The following is a 12,038-nucleotide window of genomic DNA, read 5'->3' as shown; positions in this document are numbered from 1 at the left end:
ATAGCTTTTACACAGGGAACCCATCAGAACCAACAAGTCTTTTGAGGGTTGTGTAACATGAGTGGAGAGAAAGACGGACAGAGAGAGAGAGAGGGGGGGAGAGAGAGAGGGAGAGAAAGAGAGACAAGGTAACCTGATGTCCCAAGAGTTTTCTGAACAGTAAATGGTTTCCCATTGAAGTTTGGAGAACCCCCTCATTTTTTTTCTCCTAATCCTTTCTCGTATAGTCTCCTTTCTCCTTCCAGTCACTATGTCCATCTGTAAAAATGTGGGAAAAATACTCTAAATGACTCAAAGTAGTGACACAACACAGCAGCCATACATTAACAACTTTATCTTGTTTTTTTTTGTGTGTGTTTTTTCTTTTTTTAAACAGTACCCCCCTGTATGTTATCCTCAGCTGGAACTTTCTCCTCTCTGAACTTGCTGCTGCTGTTGGGCTCAATTCTCAATTCAGATTCACTCACTTTCACTTAATGACAGGTATGAATACAGCAGAGCTACAACCTCGGGCATAAACTACTTTTACCTGTTCCACATGGACACACACCCCACACAATTACACCATGTTTAATGAGAGTTTTGACAGAACAAGACAAAACTCACCACCCTGCAATGCCTCCTTCTCCTGAGTCCCCAGTGAGTGAAAACTCCCACAGAAAGTCTGATATATTCCTCCTCACTCTCCAGGCCACAGGCAGAATTATCCAAAGTCCCGCTCCTGCTTCTTTTCTTTTTTTTGTTTTTTTTGTTTTTTTATAACTGTGAATCCAGGTCCCGGGCCATCCACTTCTGTCTGTCTCCCTCCCACACTCTTTGGGAAATGGATTGTTCAAAAAAGTTTAGTGAGAGGAGTCCCAAAGCTGCTCCCTCCCTCCTGCCAGGCTCACAGCAGGTCCTAGTGCCTACCCTTTCCACGTGTTTCCGTGACATAAAGAGAAAAAAAACACACACTCTTCTTGCACATAGCTGTCAGTCACTTTCTTCCTCCATTCATCATTTCGCTCCCATGTGAGCCGTGTGCTGAACAGATGAAAAACGTTCCTTCAATCGGCTTGTGTTCCTGCGAGACCTGACGTCACCTGGGGGGGGGGGGTTCAGGCCTTTACCCCCTCCGTGCACGCAAAGCGCTTCACGAGATTTCCATTCCGGTTCCAGTACCCAAGTCACCGGTGCCTGCAGAGAACACAGTTGTGGAGGCCCAATTTAAAGAGTTTAGGGTTTAAAAAAACAACCCCCCCCCAAAAAAAAAAGTCGTCAGCTATTTCAGTTTGTGTCTAAACATTCTGTCATTTTCTAAAAAACCTGCCATTGTGCACAAGCGCCTGCGGTCCCGCCGTGAAAAAAAAAAAATGCGTACAGTCCAGTGAAACTTGTAACTCGTAGAGTTACAATAGAACTTTGATGGTCTGCTGCAAAAAGGAATTCATAGCTGCGGCATGTCAATAGTGAACGGAGAGCAAAAAAGGGGAACGAGAGCGACCAGAGGAGTCAAAACCATGCAATGATATCTCTTCGCCGTGGTTGCTGTCAAGCCACACCCTGCATTCAGCAGGGCCTCCAGGCTCCAGTATCACAACACTTCCCTTTCTGACATTTCTCTCCCTTTCTCGTTTATGCATCTTTATTTTCCTATCTCTCGGCCCTGTCTTCTCGCCCTCTTTCTGCTTGTACGCGCTTCTCCCTTTCCCTGACCCGAGCCATATCATTGTCGGAGCCCCTGGCGCTGAGCAGACAGACATCCTACCCATCTCCTCCGACGTGACAGCGAGAGGGGAGAAAGAGAAAAAAGGGAGAAAGGAAGGATTGTGTGTCAGTGTCATCCCTTTCTTCTCCTCTTGGGAAAAATGAAATTCCTTTAGCTTCGGGAAAAACGAAAAAAGAAGAAGAAGAAAAGTCAATGCCGTGGTGGTGTTAATGAGAAAAGTTTATTGGTTGCAAATGGACCCTGGAAGAAATAACACAGGTGAGAATTTGAGAAGGGTCTCTCGCTTTTTTTTGCTCCTTTCAAGAATTTTGACCCCGACATTCGAGTTCAAACCCGAGTGGGCATTTCCCTGAAGGTGGCACGGCTCTTTTTCACAGTTTGTCTGCTTGTGTGTGTGTGTGTGTGTGTGTGTGTGTGTGTGTGTGTGTGTGTGTGTGTGTGTGTGTGTGTGTGTGTGTGTGTGTGTGTGTGTGTGTGTGTGTGTGTGGGTGTGTTTCTGTCAGAACTGCCTTGGCCCTTGTTATCGAGACTCGGCTTGAAAGGGGAAACCCCAGACAGCGAACTCTAACCTGCACGCCACTCTGGGGTTGGTTCAGGGTGAGAAATGCTGAGGAGGGGTGAACACTTTGCTCTGTGAGGGTGGCGGGGAGGTCAAGAGTGCTGCGATATCCTCACATCTCAGGCATTCTGTGTGGCTGGGGTGGCTATCGACGAGCCGCATGCGTGAGTTTGACCTTGTTTTACTGCGAGGGGCTGAATTTTAAAAATACAACAAAAAACAGCATTGTTGGTCAGGCTTCCTCATGATTTCTGTCGCTCTTCCTTTTCTTCATGACATAAAGCTTCAAGATGTATTTGTGTATCTTGATCTTGTGTATTGTTATTTTTCTTGTTTGTCAGAGTTCTACGTGGCGAAATATGCAATTAATCATGATCACATGTGCGTACCTGTGTTTGTGCATGTGTGTGTGTTTTTATTTTAATGTTATAATAGCTGATGTGAGTCACTATCCATTCCCAATGTGTGGTCTTCAATTTACAGCTCTATAAATTCCAGTAAATGCCTGTAAAGACTTGAAAGCTTGTTCTGTACATTTCAGTTTAGGTGCTGTTCTTTCTGCACAATGCCAATTATTCTCAATGCCCCGAAACACAATTTGAGTACATACCGCCCTGATATGCGGCTGTAGGGCACAAATGCTGTGCAGCAACGTATGACATTCTGGTCCAAATACCCCGACCGTGTTTATTCAAGCGATGAACAGGCTAATCTTTAGCTATGCTTGATAAGTATCTCAACAATACCCCAAAGAAGTGGTTGGACAGGTTTTTTTTTTTTTTTACTGGCATGAATTCAATGTTCAGGGACACACACGTTTTCGTCTTCATTGTGAGGCACAGATTCATCTCAAGCACTTCAAGATGCCATAGACTTCTGACCTTTAAAGTTTTTTTGTATTCATACAGGTCAAAGTTAACTCAAAGAGTTACACAATACACCGAAAGAAATAATTATATCAGTTTGTCAAGATTTACACTCCAAAATGAAAGTTTAAAGATATTTAAAGAGTGAATTCAGTGATAACAATGTTAATGTTGGTATATAAACCTTTTGCTGAAGATTTATCTGAAGACCGTTTGGCTGCAAAAAGTTAAGCTCTCTTGTGTTTTGTCATATCATCTAATTTCAGTGACTCGTTTTATTCAGCAAACCTTCTGGTTTTGTTTGTTCAGTTTGAAATCAGTTTTTGTTTTTGCTCCAATTTGATCAAATCAAGAAAAAGAAAAAATCTGAATCAATTGAAAAATTTTCTTGGGGTGAAATCATGACAAATGTCCCTTTCATGTACTTTAAAGTTATATTCTGGAGGAACAACGTGAGTGCAATCACTTTCCTGATGAGACACTAACGGATCGTTCACAGCGAACTGAAAAGGTTTGATATAGAGCAAAATGAAAGCATTAGAATATAAACTATAACAAAAAAGATTCAGGATATTTCAGGGTTTCTTTTACTGGCCAGATTCTGCCATGATGACACACTCTTACTCTGACATGCAGCATTCAGTCTCGTTTTCTTTCTTTTTGTAATGGGCAGTGAAAACCGACACCAAAGCATCAGCCAGTGATTGATGCTCTCTGTCCTGGTTCTCCGTAACGCGAGGGGAAGGGTTAGATGAATGGCTTAATTTCACCTGCACCTTTGTTGACTGTGTGTACCTACGGTTGCATGCGTGTGTGTGTGTGTGTGCGTGTTATCCCGCGCAACTGACTGAATGACTGTGCCTCCAAGCATTGTTGGGTTATAGGGCTCGTCCTCCTACACCCTCATCATGGCCTTGTGCTGACGCATCCCAGAAGCCTCTTCACTCATTGACTCTTCTGTCCCCTTCCTCCCACGGCCTCGCTATGCAGAATCCTGCTATTGTCCCACCAAGGACGGCCTGTGTTGTCCACGGGCTAGCAAACAGCCACAACCGGCCGTCATGCACACGATCCGCCATTTACAGTATGTACACATGGACCGAGAGCAACAGGAAAGCATACCTGAACATACAGAGAGGAGAAGCAAAAAAACCCCAAAACCTCAACTTGGACTTCCATCGTTGCTTTTTCTCTGGACTTTTTACAAGTTGAATACTTTCCCAGTTGTTCCCACAGTTTGCCCTCCAACGCTAATCTCTTCTGCGCGGAAACTGAGCACTTCATTAGACCCGACGTCTTTTGCGTGTGTTTGTGTGTGTTTGTGTGTGTTACCGTCTGTAAATGCAGTAACCTCTAGCCTCTCTCACCATTGTTTCTGAGGCCTGCTCTTGAGACACATTCCCATCGAACTTGGTGAAACGTTGAATCGACCAACATCTTGTGTTGATTTCACATCTGGGTCCGTGCCAGGGTCCGGGGATGAGAGTCGGTCGTAAGATCGTACGCCGCTGTGCATCCCCACATAGAGATGTCTCGTTCACTCCTTCCACAATATTTCCTCGAAAGTTAAAGTGTATTCACCTATGATACGGAATTTCCACTGTTGTTGTTTTATTAACAGATAGAGTGTTTTTAGGTGGAAAACGTAAGCGATTGTGTTGACATTATTGTCAGTCTGTGGCCATATAATTGTGGTGTCGCGGCCGGTTTTCCCTGGCACACAGAACTCATTGTGTCCTGTTAATGGAGCCGCAGCCTCGGGGTCTGTCGCTTCACAGCTTGCAACTCGTAGACACGACAGCTTAGATCTCTGCCTTAAGACGCATTGTTGCGGTTGGACGTCCTTCCCAGTGACTGCAGTATATTTAACATACAACCAAGTACGAAGTTTCAAAGGCGGGAGCCAGTCGTGGTTTCAATAAAGTCTCTGAGGTCTGGGAGAAGACTGCAGATGCATGGGGATGCATGATCTCCCATGTGGAATAAATAATCAAGAAAAGGCAGGAAATAACTTGGCTCCTGTCCTGCACCCACATATCAAAATCTATTTTGTGGTTTGACCCTTCAGGAGCGATCTCATGGTGAGGCCCAAGATAGCATACGGACATGCCTTTTCAATGCAGGCCATTTCCATTAAAAAAACAAAACAAAACAAAATCCTGCAAACTCCCTGATTCTTATTGAAAACTAAGAAAATCATTTTCTGGATTCCACAGAAATGAGCCACGTACATACAGAAATTGCATCTTCCTGCCAAGCGTGAAACTCCAGTGACTCACATGCCGACGCAGCAGATGTCACAAAACATTGTCTCATGTCTGCAGCTCGCGCTGCACTTAATTATTTCCTCTCAATTTGTCTGAGAAAATTTTGCCATTCACTTTCACGCTGTGTTTGCGGTCTTCAGCGCATAGCGTAGGAATGAGCCGCAGACACGAGAAGGTGTCAGCTCCTTTGTGCCGTTGCCAACAAACAACTTGGTATCACAAGAAATACAGAGGTGTGACATCATTACAAAAAATGTTTTTGTAATTACTCAATGCAGAAATCTTTATTCATGTCACAACATATCTTGTCGTGTTTTTCCACTCCTGACAACTGCAGGTCGTAAAATGAGATCTCGGCTCAGAGAGCCTTTAACAAAACTGTTATTGAGATTTAAATTTTCGTAGTGAAGAAAGTTATGACGCGCTTGCCAAAAGGTCGACGATTCAACCCGCAGCGAATAATCACTTGTGGTTCAGTCTCTTGGGTCTCTTCAGCTTCGTTTTCAGCAGGACTAAAAGGAAAACTGTTTCAAAAAAACCACAGCCTGCCAGATGAACGGTCGGCAGTCAGTCAATCTTACAAACTAACTGGTGAAGAAAGCGGAGAATTAAAGATATATCCTTCAGGAATTGGTGGAGCGCAAACAAGAACTGAAGCATATTGGACTTAAGTATACCAGGTGGAGTCAGATTTACAAGATGACAACATATCAGTGTTGTGTTTTTCCCAAATTAAATCTCCAAATAAATCTCTCCATAAAATCCCGACAATGGGAATCGCAAGCAAATTAAAAGCCACGATGACAGTCTTGGTATAGAAACAGATCTGCATGTAAGCACAAGGCACACAGTGATGTGAAGCAGATTTTCTACGTCTGAGTGAGATCTTTGATGAAATTTGTCGCAAACGTGATCAATGCAACTGATCAGATCTTTTTCTTGCAGTTTGGTCTGACGTTATAACTAGCCACTGGAAACATGGCGTGACACTGTTCAACATGGCTGAACGCATGCCTAAGCATCCCAATGGAAAGTGATTGACATGCTCACATATAATCACACCTATTGCCCCAATATTATAATATTGTGACCATGAAGGACTTCAGAATGTCCCAAAATGGCCAGTAGAAGAGATAAATATGAGTATGAGAGATGATGTGTAGGTTGAGGGGGTTGTAGAGTCTCTTGATAGCCGTCGCGGGGGATTTGGGTGAATTGTAAAGGGTGAGGAGGAGAAAGGAGAGGGGAGGCAGGGTGAGTTGAAAGAGACACCTGGGAGGTGAACAAAGCAGCAGCTGTTTTGGCTTTACTCCTTGAAAACCTCACAGAGACTGTTTTAAAGGGTTAACCTGGGTCAACATGTACACTCTTGCAATGTAACCTCACACATATAGACAGCCAGGCGTTTATATACAGGTGAACGTGCGCAGGTCCGAACACAGCCTGCTCAGGGAGACGCTGCGTTTCCTCGCGTTGGGAGTGAAAAGGCCTTAATGTTTCTGCCTCCCGTCGTGTGGACACAGAGATATTTCATCGCCACAATACATTTTTGAGAGTGAAACAGGAATGAGCTTGTCCGACGAACGCGGCCATGTGACCTTTTTAAAATAATGGGCGTCTTGGCGAGACGTTTGCGATTGATCCGAGTGAACGCAAAGAAACGGCCTTCTCCTTCAGGTCGGGAAAACAAAGCAAAACCTCAAAACTTGTCGCGGAACATCAATTTCACAGAATTTATCCTGTGACAATCATGTGACAACAGAAAGCGAGAGAGCCCAGGGTGTTTCCCTCTCTGACTAATATGAGCAAATTCAACAAGGCAATGAATGATAGCCGGGCGAGAACCCTGGGGGTGATTACTATGAACGGTTGGAATGCGTAGGAGAGAAAATGACAGTGGCGTTGTGCTTTTCAGGAAAAGCTTGATTGCAACCCCCACAAACATCCACACAACACCCCCCCACATTCCTCCAATCAACAATACGGAGACTCACGGTCGGTGAAAACAAACAGCATGACACACCCTCCCCGCAAACCAAATCACATCCAAGATGCTGAAACCGGAGAATAAACGCTCCCTTTCCACGGTCATGCACCGGAAATCAAATCGCCTGATTGCTTCTCGCAACAAATCAACGCTTCTTCGTCGTCTATCGACATGTAAGCCCTCCAGACAATATGAGACGAGCCTCATGAAAACCCCCCCCAAAAAAATTCTCAAGCTCTTCTCTGTGAAGCCTGATGAGTAACACCTGCTCACACGGATCGGCGCACTTCAGCGATTTCATCATTCGCGCAATTCAACATGCCTAAAACTGGCTGCCTGGTCCGGCCTGTTTGTGGGAAAGCTTCAATCACAGAAGTAATTCCACGCAAGGAAAAAACCAAAACAAAACGGCAAACTCTACTCAATAATGTAATATATAGTATACATACTGTCACAGTCATAATATAGCAAATGTCTTACATAAACTGATTTTATTTAAACATCCATCTGAAGAAAGATTAATGACCAGCTACACGTCAGGGTGTGAAACCAGATGGGGTGGGAGCCGCGTCTGAAGTATCGGTTTTCTTTTTATGTGAATTTCCAAGGGGAAAAAAAAAAGAAGTTTAAAATGTTTATTTACTCATGTCTCCAACAAAACAAAGAGAAAAATTCAGTTCTCACAAAGAATTTAGTGCCTGAAGGTACTGAAGGTTCCAACAGCATAATTTTTTCCCGGTTGTGTAAAATGCTGCTTTGCTGATAGATTCATTTCAGTCTTATTTAGAACCATTTCGTGACTTTTATCCAACCTATTTTGTGGCTGTATGAAAGCTCCAGACCCAGACCTCGATCGTATGTGGTACTAATTCAGATCTTTGGCTACATGCGACTGCCTCGTCGTTGACATGTGACTGACGTCACAAATAAGCCCCGGAAGGAAGCGGCGACACCAAAATGTTAAAAGCTGTCCTCTCTTTTTTCCTCATTCTCCGAATTCTCTTACCTTTTAACGTTGTTTCTGTCGTGCATTTGTGTGCTCATGACGTGTTCCTTATTGCACATATATTATACCTGATTTCCACACAGGCTGAGATTTGGCTGGATTTTATTGAGGTGTGCGGGTTTTACGTTATTTGGGCTGGAAACAGTGAGTCACATCTGGCAACCCTGGTGCTTATCGACATGCCATTTATATTTACTTCTGTAAACGTATGCACGTGCGCTCTCGGGCCTGAAAATGCCCCAATCACATTCACACGGCACTCTGATAGAGGTTTAGATTAAAATGTAAAACGCACAAAAAAAATTGGAATCGAGCATCAAGACCTGCAGTGTGTACGGAGCCTAAGCCTGTACATTCACAATGAGAGAATTGAGAAACAAATGTTGAATTAATTTAAGTTGCTCTGTCCAATCTGCTGGTCCTGTAGCTGGAATCACTGTGTGAGGGAGATACAAATCGATCCCCACAACGATATAAATAAATCAGCAGAAGAGGGCATGTGTTATATATAGCATCCAAGGCATACCCAATTTCCTCTTGTCTGAACAACATTCACTGTAAAACCAGTTTCCAGCTGTTTTCTAAAAGTGTTTGGTCTCTAAAACGAGAAGAAAGATCTGTGACCCGTTACAAAAGAATTATGTCTTTTGTCAAACTTAATGGGCTTGTGGCTGAAAGCCATAGACAGGATATGGAAATCATTTCAAGATGGACTTCATTGTTTTCTTTTTTCTTTCGTTCTTTATTTTTTTTATAAGGGCTTTATTGACATAAGCAAAACCGATTGGCAGCGTCACCATGAAGCATTAAGCATGAAGACAGCGCCATATTTCATCCACCACTATTGGAATGATGAAGATGCGCACATAAAAGTGAGCAACGGCTCAGTGAATCACAGGATGAGTCTGGAGAAGAGCAACATTGCGTTAGACACGAGGCTCTAGAATGACTTTCATCATTCGCGCACACACGTAATGAAAATGTGCGTTTGATCTGAAGGTTTTATGAGCTTTTAGGGTTGTCCCGAGCTGTCCTCTGGTACGCTTAGACAAAGATCCGTGTAAGAGCAAGTCTGCAGAGGGGATTAAATATAAAATACTGGTATGACACACGACATCTAATGGAAATGAACTCACTAGCTTGATATGGAGCCACGGAAGATTCCCGGATATATTACACATTAAATCAGATAGTCTGCATACACCCCAGCGGCACACGCAGATCGAGGAGGGACAGTCGGAGACGTGATGCGTCCAGACGAAGTCTTCGAGATCTTTGTTTGTCACTCCTTTGGATCCAACCATTGCAGAGTTTACTGGAAAAGCTCTGCAGCAGGTGAATTAGTGCCGGAAACGGTGGCGTCAGGATTAGCTGCACGTCACATGGCTCTCATTCATACTAAACTCTGAACAATGATCCTCCTCCACCAATCCTCCTTTTGTTCTGTTCATTCAGCTTCACTTATTTATTTATTTATTTCTAATTCAGATGAGATGAAGGGTAGGGTGGGTTTCACTGCTGATAAATGTTCCTGGTTCAAGCCTGCTGCCTATTAGTGTGTATTTGAGTCAAGTTTGAAGGATCTCCCTGTCCTTCCATGGCGTTTCTCTGGTGATGGCTTGTAATCCACATTCAATTAGTGTTCAATTAGTGTTCATTTAATTAAAATGCCCGTTGAAAATAATCTTTTTTTTTTTTTAAATAAAGAAACAGCACTTCATTGAGGATTGTACATTAAACAATGGTTGTTTTAGTAATTATTTCTGTCATGTTTGTTTTTAACTGGAAATAGCGTAACTTAGCACACATTTTTAACAACCAAAACAAATTACCTTATTATTTCCTGAATTTCAGTAAACTGCCTCTCTCACCTCAACGAGGGCCACGTTCACACAATTTGGTGGAAATTTCAAGCTAAAATGGTTTTTGTTCGTAACATATATCCAGCAACCTGGAACATTTTAAGTCATGCAAGCATTTAAAATTAACACCACGGCTTGCAATAATTACAGAGTGGATGTGAGTAATAACCTGTAAGCGCCACAGATTTACAGGACCGACTGTGCAAACACTAGCGTTGCCCTTTAGGCTCGTGGAGCGCTCTCTGTGTGGCGACTCGCAGTCGACGTCTGACAGACAGCAGGGCTGGTACTGGCCCACGGGGCTTAGTAACAGTCATAAACAACAGCCCAGAACGCAGGACACATCTGCTGCCACACAGTAGCTACTATCTGCCTCCTCCAGACCGCATCTGTTAAACCACTCAAAGGGAATTCTGGACGGAGTGATGAGAGGCGAAGATCCGCAAGAAAAATAAATATGGAGCAGGACAAAGACCGTCCGTAACAGAGCTTGTCGAGAAGCGACGCAGAAGTTCGTGAAGACGCTTCATACACGTCAGCGATGCTTCCTCCTCGCAATGTGGAGAATAAATCAAGTCACAGGCGACACGAAGAGCGAGAGCTGAACATAAATTATGACACATAAAGTCGGAGGTCATCCTCGTTTTTTATTGAAGTATTGGTAATATCATTCATCACACCTCAAACATGTCTGCACATTTCCCTCCTAAAGGTCAGAGAAACAACTCATATCTTGGATGATTCATCTTCAATGACTGACTGAAAACGGTGTAGCGTTGTAGCATTTTTCATTTCAGAAAAGTTTTGCGTTCAACGTTTTTGAATGTGATCTCAGTACACACGGAAACAGCAGAGAATGCTGAAAAGGTACTTTTCCTGTAAGGCCAGGACAGTACAGTGTAAACTTTTAAGCATGTTTGAACTGCCTTTATTTGTCATTTTGATTTGAATGAAAGAAAAAAAAAAAACGTGTATTCCATACATGATCAGATGATGGTGCAGTCAATGTACACTTTCTAGGAAAAAGTTATACAAATCAAGGTTACCGGTACTTTAAAAATATCTGTGTAATCTTTAAGCTTCAAAATGTATTTATGGAAATTTGAAGAATTTAATAAAGCTAAAGGACAAATTCCGTTGTTCACCGCATTGTTTTTATTATTAAGGAGAAGCACCCTAAACACATTTTCTCACTATAAATCAACTTTTAATTTAACAGTAACACTTTAACTCTCAAATTTCAATATTTTATCAGTGATTGTATTAAAATAGTTTTACATAGTTAGACATTTTTTTAAGAAGAAGTCCAACATTTCGTTGATTTCAAATGTCCAAGAGTCAGATTTCCCAACAGCAACCCTTCAAACTAAAAATAAAAGTGGTTCCATGTTTCTATTTGTAATAGTACAACATTTCCAGGAAAATATCATTATATTTCTCAGATCAGATTAGGGGGTTAAATCTGTTTACACAGTTCCTATATCTTAGTTCCACTTATACAGTTTCATTATCTCGGTTTATTTGTGGCAAGAATTAAAAAGCCGCCCGTCACTGAAGACTCATTCATTTCTCCTCATTAAATCATTTCCAGGTGCGTCACCAAAGTATTCATAAGAGCACACGTTTCCTGACCACAGACATGAGATCAGCAGTGATCCATGAGTTTGCTCCGGAGTTAGTCATGTCCTGGTTACCACTTTTTCAACTTTTACGTAGGTTCAGACGCCCAAAATCTAATTTTGTCCGCTTTCATGATTATTAGTGGAAGATTGTTAAAGTCACG

At 42.7% G+C, this 12,038-nt stretch overlaps 1 protein-coding gene across 1 annotated transcript in view; it reads right to left on the bottom strand.

The window, feature by feature from the left end:
- ngfa (nerve growth factor a (beta polypeptide)) overlaps positions 1–799 on the bottom strand; it is an 18,623-nt gene extending 17,824 nt beyond the window's left edge. Inside the window, exon 1 of the mRNA XM_080496448.1 lies at positions 607–799. The gene's annotated coding sequence lies outside the window, so the exon portion shown is untranslated. The remainder of the gene's footprint in view (positions 1–606) is intronic.
- Between the last annotated feature and the right edge of the window lie 11,239 nt (positions 800–12,038).

The sequence above is a fragment of the Blennius ocellaris genome (assembly GCF_963422515.1).
Source record: "Blennius ocellaris genome assembly, chromosome: 5".
In the NCBI taxonomy this organism is placed as follows: Eukaryota; Metazoa; Chordata; class Actinopteri; order Blenniiformes; family Blenniidae; genus Blennius; species Blennius ocellaris.
This window is presented reverse-complemented; position numbering and strand designations above follow the sequence as displayed.